We start from the raw sequence: 17,677 nt of genomic DNA, 5'->3' as shown, positions 1-17,677 counted from the left end.
GCCGTTCTGGGCAAAATTTTCTCAACATGGGTTTGGTAAAAAAACAAAACAAAACAAAACAAAACAAAAGGTATTTCTTTATCTAGGGGAACATTTTCACCAGACTCTGCAATGGTGTGCAAAGGTGGGGAATGCAGATGGCACTTCCTAACCCTTGTGTTACTCCTGCACGAGAGCTGACCATTATCCTGTAGGAAAGCAAATCCTTTCATGTGCTCCAGCAGGTGCTATCTTTCCAAAAGGGAGACCTTACCTCATCCACTAACCCGTGATGGTGGCAGAGTGCTCAGCTGGGAGCATGCTGCACCCTCTCCAAAAATGATAATGCAATCACTCTCCCAGGGCCTCCTGTCACAACAGAGCCCCTCTACTAATACCTGTACCTTTAATTACATGATCACATACTATTTTTTCCACCAGCCCCTTGCCACATTCAGTGCATGGGATGAATTCAATATTTTGTTTCTTTCTTGTTGCATAAATAACCTTAATTCTGGCATTTCCTGACTTTTGAGTGCTTGACTTTGCAACCTTAATAATGTTTTCAGTGTCCTTTTTGTGTATGATTTTTCTAGCTTTTTATAAAGCAAACCAAAACACTCCCTCCCCTGAAATTCCATCATAGGTAGCATAGGTAGCATCAGACAGACACCCACATGGGTCAACAGCAGGGATGGAACCACCACACAGACCTCTGCCATTTGAACTAACACAGTAACTGATAGGAGTAGTAGTCTGTCATTCTCAGTGTAGACCGCCACTAGAAGGGATGGAGCACTTTGCCAATGGACTGCAAAGATGCAAGTGGGGGTCCCTCCCCACACCTTCCACCTGCATTTCCCACTTGCCACTAGTGTTGGGCAAATGGGGTTGGGTCTTGCCTCGCCGAACCCCCCTGCTCTCCACTCAGCATTCCTGATGGGGAGCAGGGTTGGGGCCTGGGAGCTTGCCCTGCCTTGCCTGGTGCTCCTGCAGGGGAGCAGGGTCAGGGCATGGGGGCTTGCCCCATTCCCTGGCAGGAGCACTGGGCAGGTGGGTGGAGCAGGTCAGGGTGTGGAGGTGCCCATTTTTCCAGGACCACCCAATTGGCATGGGCCCCGTTGGCCTAGTGGTTAATCTTCTACTGTGTACCCTCAAGGCTTCCTCCCTGGAGACAATGGCTTCATCTTCTGTTTGTTCTGGCCCCAGCTCTGGTACTGGGCCACTAGGTAGTTGGGATCCCCTTCTGGGGGTTTATTGCTGTCCAATTGTAGGCCAATTCCCCCGTGGCCTATGAGGGGAGACCTGGGCCCACCCACTACTCCAGGTCCCAGCCCAGGGACCCTAAAAATGGCAGTCACATGCTACCACGTCCCTTTAACTACATTGCTTTCAGTTCCCTGGGCCACTTCCCTGCAGCCCAACCTTTGCTAAAGCTTCAGCCTTGTCTCAGGGCTCATCTAAGTTCAGGCCCAGCAGCCAGTTCTTCCTCACTGCCCCAATCCCTGCCAGCACTGAGCTGTCCATGGTGCTACAATCCCCTTTGGCCATCCAGGAGCACCTCCTGTACTCCTCTGGGTCCAGCAAGGAACTGACAGTCTGGCTCTAAGGCTCCTTTTATATGGCTGTCCTGGATGTTGATTGGCTGCTTTCCCTGTAGTCATTCTAGGCTGCTTGGAAGACTCCTTTACTGCTCCTTTCCTGGGATGGGTGTGACAGGACACTGAGGCCTCCAGCAAGGAGTCTCTGAGCCTAGTCCACCCCATCACATTACAGGGGTGTGATTTCTAAAGCGCACCTATGTGTTGCACATTAGTTTGTCCATGTAGACCCTGCTGGTATGCACTAAAGTATCCCTGGCACACTTTAACACAATGCTGTTTGAAACAATACCACTGGTACTACTAACAGTGCTACGTTAAAGAGAACTGGGAACTTTCAGTGTGCACCAGCTGGATCTACATGGACAAACTAATGTGCAACACATTAGTGTGCTTTAGAAATCACACCCCTGTAAAGCATGTTGCCTCACTGTGCAGACAAGCCCTGAGTCTCAGTGTGCTGATAGGTTTTAAGAAGTTATTTTGTAATAAAACTGATCAAATTAAAGGTATCATATATCTTGTGTGACACTCATACCTGCAGCCTTCTACCACACTTGTGTGCATCTCAGCAGGATGCTCAGGGTATCTGCATGTTGTTGCTCCTCCAGGCCCCTGGGGATCACAGCATGGCCTGCTGAGCAGGCAGACAGACTGACTCTCCTCTCACAGCTCACTGCCCTCTTTCCCTGCTGGCTGATTGGCAGAAAGAAGAGCAGGTGGTGGCTGCTGTTGGCTGACACAATGTCCCTTGCTGCAGGCAAGGGGAGCACAACCCAGAAGAAAGTGATTGGGGTAGACAAATGTGAAAAGGAAGGGAAACAGAGAGAAATCAAACTGGGGCCAGGAGGACTGAGGGAAAGGAGCAGAATTAAGGGAGCAAAAATTACAATTCTCCAATCCCAGCCCTTAAACTCACTCTTGCAACAAACATCAACTGAGAACGTAACATCAGTGCTGTCTGCTACTGTGGGTAATATCTTGAAAGAATAAAAGTAGGTCATCTCTGCTTGAGTTGAGGACACTGCTACTCACTGAGTTATGAGAGATGCCTGGAATTCTTCATGCCACAGCCTGTGATTTGGACCCATGCATCTCCTTGCTGTTGAAGGTTGGCAGGGAGGAGCCAGGTCCGTTGTTGCCCATGTGCCTCTTACACAGGGTGGGTTGCCAGAATGATCTAGTGTAGGTAGGACTTTGAAAGGAAAGTCTTGAGCACAGCAGCTTGCCCATGGCTCCTGAAATTGACAAAAAGGGAGATACTGTTGTATCTCTCAGATGATTTTAGGATGCAACATTTGGGTAGATTCATGGGTTGTGATTGTTTAAAATAATTGGCTACAGTTTAATCATTATGGCATCTTTGCTCCCCCTCCACACTGCTATGGGCAGTGAGGCCATCAAAACCGAGGGGAACCCATGGGGGAGATGCAAACGCACAACACTGTTGTTTCCTTCTATTTGATGATATTTCGCTAGCACCTCAAGAATTGTGAGCAGGTGACTTTTCCACCTGATTTAAGACAGAGTCCGTAGACACCATGTAGGGTCAAAACTCACCCTCTTTCTGGGTTTTAACATTGACAGACCAACAAGTAATAAGACAACATAAAATATGCTCAGCCTTCTTTCCAGACTTGGTTTCTCCTATGTTCCTTAGCTCACGGTTGCTCAGCCCACCCCCTAGGTCCTCTCTACCTCAAACCTAAGGTCCCTTGGCTGGACAGTCCAGCTCTGAAGCCTGCTGTTCCCTCCTTCCTTGCACACGTTCCCTCTAGGTTTGATATTGCTGGCAGGTGCTGAGGGAGACCATTAACCCATTTTTGCCCTGGTCTAGTGGGAGGTTTGTCCACCTCCTCACAAGAATAAATAGACCAAATGATGGTGTCAATCAAAATTAAAATTACATTAGTAAATGAAAAAACTGTTGCTATACAATTATTAAATAATAAAAGAATCTGGTTTGGTGGTTTATGTGATTTTGAGCACTTATAAGTTTAAGATCTTAACTGATTTTTACATTCTATAACAATTTGTATATTATAGAGGAAATTCCTGAGCCTCAGAAGAGGAGAGAGGGTTATTTGACCCATGCATGGCTTTCTATTGCTGGCCAGCTAAAGACACAGGCTATGGAAGCAGCTGCTTTTCTATTCGATTCTTATTTCTTAAGTAAATGCTACTGGCTAATACCTATAATAAAAACAGCTTTAAATATGGAGCAGAGACTTTTTGTGCTTAAATTATTTGGTACCATGAAATGATCTTCATTAGTTCTAGTTAGCGCTACACTTATAATACAGAGGCTTTAATTTAAAGAGGGGAATTATTCCTGTCATCGTTTTAACTGTTTTCTATCTGGACTCAAAGAATGAAATGCATCAGGTTTTTCAAGTCAGCTGGGAATTTTTTGCCTACTAAAATTAAATAAGCCAACTAGGATTTTAAATCTTTTTGCTACATAATGGCTAAAAAACCTCCCTGTGACTAAAAACAGGAAAATCAATACAATCTTTATGGATGTATAGAAAGGAAGGATAGTTATAGTTATAGTTAATGCAGGAGATGGTGATTCTAGAGACCTGGTTTCTGATCCCCGCTCTGACACATACTTCCTGTGTAATATTAAACAAATCACATAACCTCTTTGTTCCTCAGTTTCCCAACTGTAATCTGAGAATAAGGATATCTGCAAATAGGATGGATAAGCAGTTTTCCTATGGTCACCCTCCAAACCAGTGAGAAAGCTGAGAAGAGACTCAAATGGGTCTGGGTTCCAGTCTACTAAGTGACTCTGTCTCTGTATTAATACAGGCCCTGCTCATGAAGAAGGTAGCCTCAGTGGTTACTGGCCTATAGGGGGTCAGTGGATCTCCTGGGCTACATAGGACATCTGGGTTGCTCCCAGTTTTGGCCTAGTGCTTCCCTTCAGTAGTGACCATGCAATGCCTAACAAGTAGCCCTGTACTTCTTCAGGTGTCCCAACTTGGAATAAGGTACAATTGCTGATTGTTATTTAAATAGGCCTGCTAAGGCAAATTCAAAGTGACCAGAGTGCTGGAAAGAGAGATGTGGGGGTGTTGCCACACCCCCTGGCTTGAAGTGGTTTCCATCATAGACAGGCTTTAGTTTGGTTCAATGGCTCTCAGTACCCCCACTATAAAAACTGTTCCAACACCACTGAAAGTGACCCCTCTTCCCACCACCTCCATGAAGGACAAGATTTTTCAAACCATCCTATTTTGTGCCCAGTCATTTGTACCTATGGTTACTTGGACGTCTTTAGACTTGCTTTGTGGGTCATGAGGGTACTTAGATGCTGAAGTGGCAGTAGCTACAGGTGCAAAATGGTGCCTGCGTTATTCACACCTGCAATTTTGCAAATCTAAAATAGGAGCCTCAGTGAAGGCCAGGTTGATTATTTGCCCCCAAAATATCCATTCTAAGCCACACTACTCTCTGTTAATGCTCCCCCACCCCACCCCATCCCCCATGCACAAGTCCATTGGCAGCTCTGTTTTTCTCTTCACTTCCCCCAAAGTCTCTGATAGTGGTGGCCTCTCTTCAGCCCCCATCCTAAACCCTTTGGAACATTCCCTCCCCTCCCTGCTGGTGTCTCTGGCTCTTTCTTTATTTCCCTCCCCCATCCCACTGTCTTTCTGCCTATGTACTGCATCTGTGGGAACTGGCAAAAGAAACCACCACTATTTGCCACTCCCCTGATTGGTCAGGAGGCTGATTCCCAATATGTGTTGCTTCAACGGCTTACTACTAGCGACCATCACAGAACCTGGGAGTTAGGGCATTAGACAGGCATATGAGCGGATGGGTTCAAAGTAGCTGCCAGGACCTATTCCTCACTCTATGGCAGCAGAGGACATTTCCTGAAACAAGGATGGAAATTCAGCAGCTCTCTGACCTACAGGAAATTCCATGAGACAGTCTAATAATTCAGCTGGTCTCTGTTGGCTTCTGCTGGACTGTTGGTTTAATTTACTAGGCTGAGTCTCTCGGCCATTCCATCCAGAGATGAGTTCTTGTTTTGAAAAGAACTAAATTACAAAGTTGCCTTTTGTTCTGAAAAGAGAACATTCCGCTCCCTGTGGCCATAGATGTGAGTTCCTGTAGCTTTAAGGCTGTAAGAATTCTTCTAGGTGGCATGGGCCCAGCAGGGCAGTTGAGGGATAGACTGAATTTTCATGTCCCTTTGGCCAGAGACATATACAAGTGCATGCTACTAAAATGGCATCTTTCTCTTACCGTTGTTCCAGTGACCTCTAACCTGACCTAGGAATGAGAAATAATTTGTTTCCATGTCAGCTGTCCCCCACTGATCATTCACCTACAAAAGGACACAAATTAAAAAAAAAAACACCGTTGCATGTAATAGGAATATTTTGGGGGAAATAAAGCACCTTCCAAGATGCTACTGACTAAACTATTTCTTGTGGCATGAACTGTATTTCCCTGAATAGTGGCTTCCTTCTCCATAAATAAGCATGGGATTTGTGCTTTATGTATTTAAATCAACACACTAGTGAGCTCTGGCTGCCTGGGGCTATAAATGAAATGTTAGATAATATTCAATGGAAATGGCTTATGAAGAGCCAGACTCATAAAACTAGTGAGTCACGTATTGCCTTCTTGTTTCAAAGTAGATTGGTGGCAGCCTTGGGGCTGATGACCTTTTTTTGCTTCCTTCTGAGACCCCCAATTCTGTAGAAATCATGGGTCTCTTCACGGGTGCAGGATTCCCCTCCCACAGAATGAGTTGTCGGACTGTGTCTTTTGGTTTTCTATGCTATATCTGTGCACTGAATAGTGTCGTCTTGTATATGTCAGGTTTTCAGATGTTGGGCCTGCTCCTGCCACCCTTATTTTTAATACTGGGGTGAAAGCCTAGCCCCACTGAAGCAGATTCGCCAGTGATTTCACTGGAGCCACGATTTCATTTCTGACTCTTTTGTGAAGTTCCCTTGACTTCAGTGAAACTGTGTGAATAAGGAGTTGTCATTTGATGAGGGTTGTAGAATCAGGCCCTCACCTCTCACACTAGTATTAAAGGAGCATCTTGCTGGTTTAGTCTAAATTATGTTTATAGTTTATTTTTAAAGGTGTACACACACCTTTAACATGGTTTTCTATCATTTAAAGATCTTTATTATTATTATTAAATATACTAAGTGTCAGTTGGTAGAGGTGTATGCGCCGTGACTGGACCATACCTGTGTATTCTGATAGGTCTGCCTTTAATACTGTAAAATTAAATCTTCACGTGAATAAATATATACCAGAAATAAAATACATTGGCCCAACCTTGCAGCCTCTTACCCATGCCAGTAGTCCTACCAATGAGACAAGTCATTTGAATACTGCAGGATGAGCGTGAGTATGAGAGGTGCTGGTCAGAGAGCTGAGGGTGACTCTCCCCTCTGAGGAGCAGGACTTATGTTAGTGAAATAACAATATTTCCAGATTTGACAGTAAATTGCCAGGTAGAAAGTGTGGGGAAAGCTTGAAAATAATTGCTCAGAGAAATTGTCTCTTTCCCAAAGCGAATATATACGCTACACAGATCAAAGAGAAAGCAATGGCAAGATATACCAAATCTGCTATCTAAAGTTAGGCTCCTAAATCCATGGTTAGATCTGACAGAAAAGAAACCTGCTTGTCAAAAGTGCTGAGCACTTGCAGCTTCTACTGATTTCAGTGCGATTTGAGCGTGATCACCATGTCTGAAAGTCTGACCTCTTATAGTTAGGTGTCTAAATATAGATGTAGGAGCCTAAATTTTAAGCACTGTTCATTTTCCCAGGCCAAATTCTACCGTTACATACATGTGCAGAGCTCTTTCAGGAGATGGAAGTCATGTGTATGAATCTGAGGACAGAATCTGAGCTCCATGTTTGATGAAAGTGTTATATTCTTATCTTCCTAGGGAGGCAGTGTGGTCTAGTTGATAGGGTACTAGATAAGGCACCAGGAGACCTAGGTTATTTTCCTTACTTGACCACTGCATCTTGGTCAAGTCATTTCACCTCCCTTTACATCATCTTCCCCTCACACCTTTAGCCTGTCTTGTCAGTGTAGCCTGTAAGCTTTTTGGGGTCAGGGCTGTCTATTTCTTTGTGTTTATACAGTGCCTAGCGCTGGGGGGGGAGGGGGCAGGAGGCAGTCTTGGTTTGGGCCTTTGCAGCTACATAAATAAGATCATTACCACTGCCTTGCCTTCGAATGCCTCCTCAAGACTCACTTCTGTTGACAGTCATAAAGAAAGTTTCCAATAATGGCTAAGGAGATGGCCAGTGGGATTGTTGCTATCTGTTTGATTTGTTTCTCTATATTTTCTGATTAAAAAACTTTATATGTCTCTAAACCATCAACGGGTGTACACAGCTGATCTATATATCCACACATTTCTATCACTGTTCCTCTTCTTCTCTCTCTCCCATTCTCTCATTTGCATCATTAAACTCATTTGTATCTTTACTTAGGGCCTGATCCAAAGTCAATTCAAGTCAATAAGAGTCTTTCCACTAGCTTCAATGGGCTTTGGATCAGGCCCCAAAACTAGAATGCAATTTCTTCATATTTATCTGCACAGCATCTAGTACAATAGGACCATAATCCTGACTGGGGATTCTTGATGCTACTACTGTTATACAAATATATAAATAAAAATGATCACAACAAAACATTGAGAGCTCACTGAAAGAGAAGGCAATTGTGAGCGTTCGGATACTGACTCCAAGACACGAGTAATTTGCATTGAATTGCCTTCATCAGAAAGAACACTGCTTTTTAGAAGCAAACAGTTTTTTCTGTTTGATTCACAATGACAAGCTCTCTCTTGCTTGTTTGCTACTGGAAAACTTAAGGTAACTGTGTAATGTGGGTGATCCTTCTCTCTCTGTTACCTTGGAAGAGGTACAGGACCAGAAGTAAGTCTGAGATAATAGGTAAAAGGCCTAGTCCTCTTCTCTTAGGAAAAAGTTATTGCCTCTCCAAATGGGAGTTTGTTTTTTGATTTTCCATGGTCCAGCCCTGTATTTATCACAGAAAGACCTTTAGAAGCCCTGACACTGATAATAACCCTAAATATACACAAGGACAAAGCACAGGGCATGCCTGTTTTGTTCCTACAGGCAAATTATGATCCATTCATTGTGCTCACACTGTTTTTTGTTTTGTTTATTGGAATGCTGTAATTTTTATATAGATTCTACCATGTAATTAAAGTTGCTGAAAAAAGAGAGCTTATTACCTAGACATAAACAGTTTCAAAATGAAGCATGATTCCTATTGTGAAAGCAGCAAAAGAATAGTGAAAATTATTTCAGATTAGTTATTCTAATAGGAGAAAAACATATCCCACTGTGAAGCTTGTACTGGATCCAAAGGAAAAAATTTTATAGAGTGGTTTACGTGAGATTTACTGGTAAAGGGCCTGGTCCTACAGTCATTACTCAGGCAAAACTCCCATAGAAGCCAATGGGAGTGGTGGGTGGTAAAGATTTCAGGAGTAGGTATATTATGTGTTATTTTAGCTTGAGAATAGTGAACATGTACCTGAATGATAATTATCTTTTACAATTAAAAATTAAACTAATCAGAGAGTTCAAACAGGTTATAACTTATTTGAAGTGACTAGAAACTAGACTATCCTTGTAAACAGCTTATATTTATTTTCTACATTCAGTAACTGGTTAGGTTACTAGCCAGTTTTTAAAAGGCATTATTACTGAATAAGCTTTGTTTTTAATTTTGAAAAATAATATAATGACAATAGGTGCAATTGGGTTCTTTCCTTCTTTCTTTCAAAGCATTTCTCTCCACTTTCTCAAAAAGAGTAAATAAAATATTTAGCATATAGAAGATGGGAAAGAAAAAATATTTTGATCTGATAATTACTGTGGAGTGCACTATACTCAGGCATATGTATATATATGATATTTAAACTATTATTCTTAAAATTATTCCTGTTTAATAGTCTGATCCTACAAAGGTTTATGCGTGTGAGTAACTTTGCACTCTAATAACTCCATTGACTTCAGTGGGACTGTTCAGATGCACATAAAGCAGTTAGCCAATGCTTACACTTTTATTGAAAGCTGCATGATATTTGGTGTCTTTCTGAAGGTCACAGCTCCTGGAATCATGTGATTACACGAGAATCACAGCTTTCATATGAAAAAATTAAATTTCTTGTTTCTATGTTTGCAAAGAAAAGCTTGAAAACATTAACTCTAAAGGCTCAAAAAGGAGAAGGCAAATAAAATGCCCACCCTTCTAAAATATTTCTTATTTTTAAGCCTATCTCATTATTTTTGAACTGTGGGGGTTGACAGTGCTAATAAAGATACTCACATATGAAGTGCTTGCAGACTGGGATCTAATAACGAAACAAAGGGTCAGACCCAAAAAGAAATGAAGGTGCTCAGGACATGACAGAACTGGGCCTTCAATTACATCTTACTTGAACTGCTAAACAAAATTAATCCAGACTATGAAAACAGGCCACTTTATTAAAAAGGCTATGCAGTATAATATTCTTTCTCCAAAATTTAACTTGGCTTTTCCATAAATGTACCTTGGCACATGGAATAGACATTTAATGGGAATTGTTCTAAATTTTTTATAAAGATGTAGAATGGATACAAAAAAGGGCTTTTATTTTCTTATTTTTAAATTGTCAGTAGATAGCATGAGGGAAGCTAGACAGATGCTTCAAGCCATCCAGGGACACCATGTGCCTAAGATGTGTTAGAATGCATGCACTGCTGACCAGAAGGCATAATAATTTATCATGGCTGGTTGCTAGTGACTGTCCCTCTTTTTTTTTTTTTTTTTTTTGTAATGTAGAAAGCTTCATTTTTATAAAGACCATTTTAACAATAAAATGCACTCACCAAAAACATAACTGAATTACCTCAATAAATAGCATGCTTCAGACCTAAAGTGTTTACTTATGACTGCTCACAGCACTCAAAGAATGAACATAAGTTACCAAAAGGAGACAACTGCTGATATTTTTGCAATGAGCAGTTAACAGAATACCCACTGATGTTCTGAATTAGTAAATATCTTTCCTGAGGCCCTTATAAGATGATGTACTAGAAGCTAAATAACACAGCTGACTGAGAAACCCCTGAAGTTGCAGCCTTTTGTGTTTTGTACTTTTGAAATATCTCTATTGTGATGCAAATGATGATTTTCAATCAAAATTGATTGAAAAAAAGTATCTGTCTGTGAAAACTGTTGTAGGAAGTAAGCTTACTCCATTTTTTTCTATTGAAGGTTAAGATTTTTCCCCTCTTCTCATTTTCTGTAAGACAATAAAAATGGTTGATATTAGAGTAACTGCTTTTCTGTTTGTTCAAGTCATCACAGTTCCCAGTTTCCATAACTTCCACTTTAAATTGCTGTATTTTTAATACCTTTTGCACAACCTCAGGAGCATTGGTGCGGCTTTATTTGTGTATGAAGAGTATAATGAAACTTTAGTGCATATTAGTTTTGTTTTCCTGTTAGAATTCAGTCATTGCTCAGGTTTTCACCGGAAGTTTCCCTCATTAGTAGATATACATAGAAATTATATTTAAAGAGACAAAAACAGAATGAAATGCATAAATGCAGGAAGGATGTCTCTATACTTTACTAAACTATTTTTTTAAAAATCTGATTATTGAAAAGTTAAGTTGTCAACAAAAGCAACAAAAAAGAGAGTTTAAAAAAGGATTCAATACCTTGAACGACATTTTTGATGGCTTTCTTCTGTATCAAGTTAAAAGTATTTTTACTGTATCCCTCTAGATGTAGTTCTGAAGAAACATTTTTCCTGCCAAAATACACACACAGTCTGGGATTAAAAGGGCTGAAACCTACCACCAAGTTCTTAACGCCCTCCCACAATCATTAGACTAAATCCGCCATCATTCTAGATTCATTTTTCCCTTATTCATCTGTCCAACTAATTCCTGCTGCATTCAGTAGGCTTACATCTTAATCTTTTCTGTTACATAGAGAATACATAATGAAAAGCTGCATTTTCTGGGTACATGCACACATTTGGAGCGGATGAACCATATGTGAAGTGACATACAATACTGAATGGAGGCTGAATGGTGTCCAGTGCTAAAAACAGTGCAAGCCCAGGAACAAAAAGCAGGAGAACAAGAGCCCTGTGCTGGGCTTGCCTCGCTTGAACACCAGGGGATTCGCCACTAAAACATGGGTATAATTTCAGTGTTTTCACTCACACAAGCTGTGGGAAAGGAGTCACCATCTGATGTTTGATTGTGCTGGATATGTTTTTGGCAGTGGCCTTGTATTCCACATTGAAAAAAAAGGCGGGGGGGAAAGAATAGAGCTGCATTTGCTGTTTTGAATTTGGCGTCTGGCAGGGAGGCATTGCTGGAGGAGTCCCTGACTGTTTTGCCACCTGAAAGCATGGACAAGGCCCATCTACTGTGCACTTTCCTCCCTTTCTCTCAGGTCTGCATTACCTCAGGGGAAATTTTATCCATCCTGTCAGTCATTCTAGGTGAATAATATACAACTAGATATGGCTTTGACAGTTGCGTAATAACAATAAAAGTCTTTTATGCTGGGGATAGTGACTTTAGAAATACAAAGATGGTTTCAGAAGATGAATCTTTCTACTGGTGTTTATAAGAAAACAGTAGCATATTACTGTCACTGAAACTATATGATTGCATTAAATTTACATAGAAAAGTAGGAATTAAGTATTTCCTGCAGCTCAGGTTGGAGGAGAATTAACTAATGAGCATAGGGGCATTGCTGACGATCAAACAATAATGCATGTTTCTTACAAGGGAAAATTCAGGAGACTTAAAATTTAAAACTAAAATAATTAATTACTATTGTGTAAGAGATTAAAAAGAAAAGTTAAATATATGTCCATGGAGGTAATGTGTTATCATGCCAATTGTGAATTACTGTATGGTTTATTCATATAAGTAATCTCATAGTCTGGTTAAAATCATATACAGTAAGAAAAAAACAACAAATATTCTTATCTGTGTGGTTAACAAAAATGTCTTAAGAGTATTAGAGTTGAGAGAATGTTAAGGATTTAAGCATATGCTTAATAATAGGCACATGCTAAAATCCCATTTACTTCAAAGAGACTAGTTTGTTTCTACAAGCTCTCCACATGTAGAAATCCCAGTGACTTCACTCAGTTTCACCCCTAGTGAGTTTCAGTTTTGTTTCTAATCAGTTTCACTTCCTGACAAGGCCAACTATTCTCTCTCTTATGAAGCAAAGTATAAAGAGCAATATAGCCCCTTCCATTATATTTATGTAACGGTGTTAGGAATACAACTATTTCTTCTATTAAAGAAAGATCCTGTTAGTGTGGCCTAGTTTCCAAAATATAAAAAAAGGTTACCAAAATTGTAAAATGTTACCTACAAATACATAATGCTCAAATTTCATTCAGGCTTGCCCACGTATGAAGACAGACTCAATACCTTCCTCTGTATATAATAAACATGTATGATAGTTGCAATAGATGACACTCGTTTATAATCTGTCAAGGTAACATTGCCTACAAATGTGTTTGGTGAACAGTAAACTGTTTACACGGTTCCCTTTCTGGCCTGGGGAGGCAGGCCAGATGAGGAGAGGTGTAAATGAAATTTTTTCTTCAGTGAATGGTGAGGAGATGAGTATTTTTAAGAAGCTAGGAGCAGATTTCTTAGTGTGTGGTGTGTTTTCTCCAGTAGGTGGAGATATCAAAACAGCACTGTGTGCTTTACATAAACGAAACAAAACAAAAAACAAAACAAAAAACACTCCATCGATCAAAAGTTTAAAGATTAGAAAAAGTTTCCAGGGAAGTTCTAAGTTTTTAAATGTGCACATGACTGTCCCTTTTCTTGAAAAGCAATGTGTAAACATTTCGCTAGGAGGGAGATACGTTCTATGTGGAGGAATGAGTAATTTTACACAGGGCGCAGTGCAATAATGGAAGCATATAATTACTGTGTTAGTATTAGGGAGAAATATATCTGTAATAAATTAAGACTGCTTTGCAATTAGAATGATGAACACAGCTGTAGAGACAAATGGCGTATGTGCTAATTAAATAATTTGTCACTTGACTGTTAAACAAACAATACAGCCTCTTTACATTACTAACTACCATCTCTAGAATGGCCTGATGGCCTATTAACAAAATGGAAGGAACAGATTGCATTGCCATATTTGTCTGATAGCAACTGCAAATGCAGGGGAAAGGTGGCTTATTAAAGAAATAACATTAGTTTTAAAACATTTCAGCCTTTTAAGTCAGAGGACTGCTGAGTTCTTCCAGAACAATCCTATTTGGTTCACAATTTGTGTAGACAGTTTGGATGGTCAGTTTTGAAAAATTGGCCTTCTACTTTCTTTACAGGAGTCAATCACTTCATCCACTGCATATGCTTGAGTCTAGAAGACACTCTTCTTTGTGCTCCCCACATAAATAAGCAGTGTGATTCTAATTTCTATTGGTCTAGCGTCCTATTATGCTATGTGGTTCTTTGTTGCATTATGTCCTATGTCCAGCCAACATTCCCAGTAAAATATCTTTTTTTCCTGTTTAATACCCTGGCCCTGAAAGCCGACCATGGTTTATGCTGTGTCCCCTTGGATCAGCTACAACATATCTCCTTAGCAACATGGGCTACCACGAGCACATCAAAACTGTTCTCTGCTCTCTACACTAGTGGCTTCCCATAGAATATCAAGTCATGTTCACAGTGTCAGTCCTTTTCTTTAAGGTGCTCAATAGCCTGGGCCCAGCATATATAAAAAATCACCTAAAATTCCAGGATGACCTCTGTGGTCAATGGCTATGCTCCTCCATCACAATGGAACTTTCTGTAATAAGAGGAGAGCTCATCTATACAGGAGAAAGAGCTTTCTCAGGATCTGGTCTCAGACTGTGGGATGAACTCCCATAGGCTCTAAGGACAATCACATGCCTCACCACCTTGCACTGTCAGTGCAATGTGCATTTTTCTGACCTTGCCTTCTGTAACGTAAACACAGATCTGTCTATACATTAAAAAAAAAACAGAATCAAAACCCTTCCAAAATCAATCACACACTGCACACAGCTCTCCCTCTGGGGAGAGGCTAAGAGAGAGAGCAAACCATACATGACAGATGTTAGTCATGTTCCTAATGCACTACTGGAAGATGCTCACACACTGCACTTGAGGGTGTCATGAGAACCTTCTAGAACAGAAAAGTTACCTTGATTCCTCTTTCAAAGCCCCAGGGAAATTTACCATCCACACATTCCTCCTTTTAATAGGTGATGCTTCTAGGACAGATATTCCTTTTATTTGATCTTGGAGTTTTTTACCATTATGTTGAAACTAGTCAGTTGGGGAGGGGAGTGGGAATCACACTGGCTGTCCAGCATGAACATTTACTCAATATCATGGAAGAAAAAAATATGTAGTAGTCGAGGTCTAAGGATGGTTAACAAAAAAGCTATTGAGGGAAAAGGCTACATTTAAAAGCTGCTATAGAGCAGAAAGGCTTCACTTTACAATATAAAACATATTTTTACATACTCAACCTTCAGGGACAAAAAATGGACTGTCTGCATGTGGAGTGTTTGCTGTGGTTCTGCTGTCACAGGGTGAATTATTTACTAGTACTATCTAATGTGGAAAGCTTTTGTGTCTAAGCCCTTCCTATTTCCCCGTGTGTTCTGCTTTTTGCAGGCTGTGTCAGCATCTTGGTTTGTTGGGGCCATAGGGAGCTGTCCATTGTTAGGGGCTCAGAGGTGGGTTATGAGAGCTGCAGAACCGTCTGCTTTTTAATAGATGGCAATTATTGCAAGAGGACGCTGACTGGTGAAAACTCTTTCAATCTGATTTCTTTACTAGTCTAATTTCAAGTTATTTACAAACCACATTAACTACTCAAACTTGGGAAGATAGAGACAGACAAAAGGTCAACAAAATTTATCTATTGACACACCTGTGTTATTCTGAGGGAGAAATACAGGGCATTTGGGAGCTGGTCATTAAGCAGGCAGAAACACAGAGCCTGAGAAATTAGTAGTTCACTCGTCCTTTTTAAATGTGAATATGTTACAAAGTGAGGCGCTAGAGAAGTTCTACACGTTTGTCCTGTGCTGGGATTTACCACTTAGCTCCTACAGTGATGGATATTCTGCAAATATCTTAGAAAAGCAGAAGCTGTCTGTTTATTCGATCACTATAGCAGCTGGAAGAACAATATTAAATCAACTGCATTCAGTTGTAAAACCTGCCTCTCATGATTTAATTATGATAGTGAAGGCCAAGTGCCTCCAATTTCTAAGCAGGAAATAGGAGAGGGTAGCAATGTTGTTTGTTTGTTTTTTAATATTATGTGAATTACAGTCAATTATTGTATTCTAAATTTTTGATAGACTGGTCTACTCAAGGCAGGCATTGTGCATTCTTTTATGTTTGGAAAGCATCTTGCACATTGTGGGCACAACTGGAAACAAAATACAAAATAAAAGAGGTTTACTCATAAAAGCTCCTCACAGCACTTGAACTTGATTCTGCCCTTTTGAAGATATAGGAGATTGACCTCAGAAAGTTCACCATGTCTGTATACTTGATCAGGGATAGTGGAATTCATAGCAGATTCTGATTCTGCCCTTGGATGATTACAGATCTGGCAATAGGGTGATCGGGTTTGCATTTTCACCAGAAGTAGTCTGGATCACTTCCCAAGCTGGTGTAAATCACCATCGTTCCTAACGAGCTGTTTTGATTTACATCTGGCAAGGATCTGATTCATATTTCTTCCTGCTGTAATGTGTCAAGTTTTGTATTTCCTGAATGAAGGATATCCCTAGTCATTTGTCATTGCACATAACAGAGCAGCATATGAATTAAGTTAGGAATGACATGATCTGAACCTCCTCTATATTTGTTTTGACTCCTGCTATCAAGGAAGAACAATAATTTGGTTAAAAATCACTGCAAAGTTTGTCTTCCTTTGTAACCATAATCAAATCATCATCCTACAGCTTTCAAAACTAGAACTGTATATTATAACTTTGAAGTGGCCAAAAAGATTTGAACAATTAGGACTCATTATCAGGAGGCAGCCACAGAATTTAGCCAAACAAAAGGCCTGATCCACCTCCCATTGAACAGGAGCCTTTCCACGGACTTCAATGGAAGCTAGATTGGATTCTTAACCTCCTAATATACCAGTACAACTTCTGCTGAAGTCAGTGGAAGGGGCATAGGCATGTTAGAGAGGAGAAATAGCCCCAAGGGTATGTCTACACTGCCCTTAAAAACCCATGCCTGGCCCATGCCAGCTGACTCAGGCTCAGGGGCTGTTTAATTGTGGTGTAGATGTTCAGACTTGGGATGCAGCCCAAGCTCTGGGATCCTCCCATGTAGCAGGGTCCTAGAGCCCAGGTTTCAGCCTGAACCCAAATGTCTACACTCCAATTAAACAGCTGCTTAGCCCGAGTCAGCTGGCATGAGCCAGGCATGGGTTTTTAAGGGCAGTGTAGACACACCCAGACAACACCATAACTGACAGAACAGGAGTTTTAAGAACTCCAGGTCTGATCCTGAAAGGTAGTCAGCACATGCAACTCCTGTAGAAGTCAGTGGGAGCAGTGTGTTCTACCTCAGTTTGTTGAATAAGGCATTGAGGACGTGCCTTTTATTCTAAAATGACTGGAATGAAGTTTCCCTTTAAGTGGATCCTCATATACAAAGCTCTGTGCTTCGCGCTATTGTTGAGTGTGACATATTTTTTGTCATTTTATTATTATTTATTTCATTTCTCTTTCTAAACAGGAGGAAACACATCTATACATCTGCAGGTCCACTGCCCATACTTCCGCTGAACTAAAGGGCCCAAAAGGAGTTCTATGAAATGATTTACAAATTAGTGAATCTAAAGTACAACCTTAAAGGCAGACTGAAAGAAAGATATAGCCTATTCGCAAGTGTAACATTCCCTAGGCCCCAAATTAAATCTGGAAAGTTATTGGTTAAAAAAAAAAAAAAAGCAAATCTCACCTTTGCTGTCTTTTTTGCTACATTAC

The sequence above is a fragment of the Gopherus evgoodei genome, chromosome 1 (assembly GCF_007399415.2).
Source record: "Gopherus evgoodei ecotype Sinaloan lineage chromosome 1, rGopEvg1_v1.p, whole genome shotgun sequence".
NCBI lineage: Eukaryota > Metazoa > Chordata > Testudines > Testudinidae > Gopherus > Gopherus evgoodei.
The sequence above is the reverse complement of the archived record's forward strand: the minus strand, read 5'-3'. Positions refer to the sequence as shown.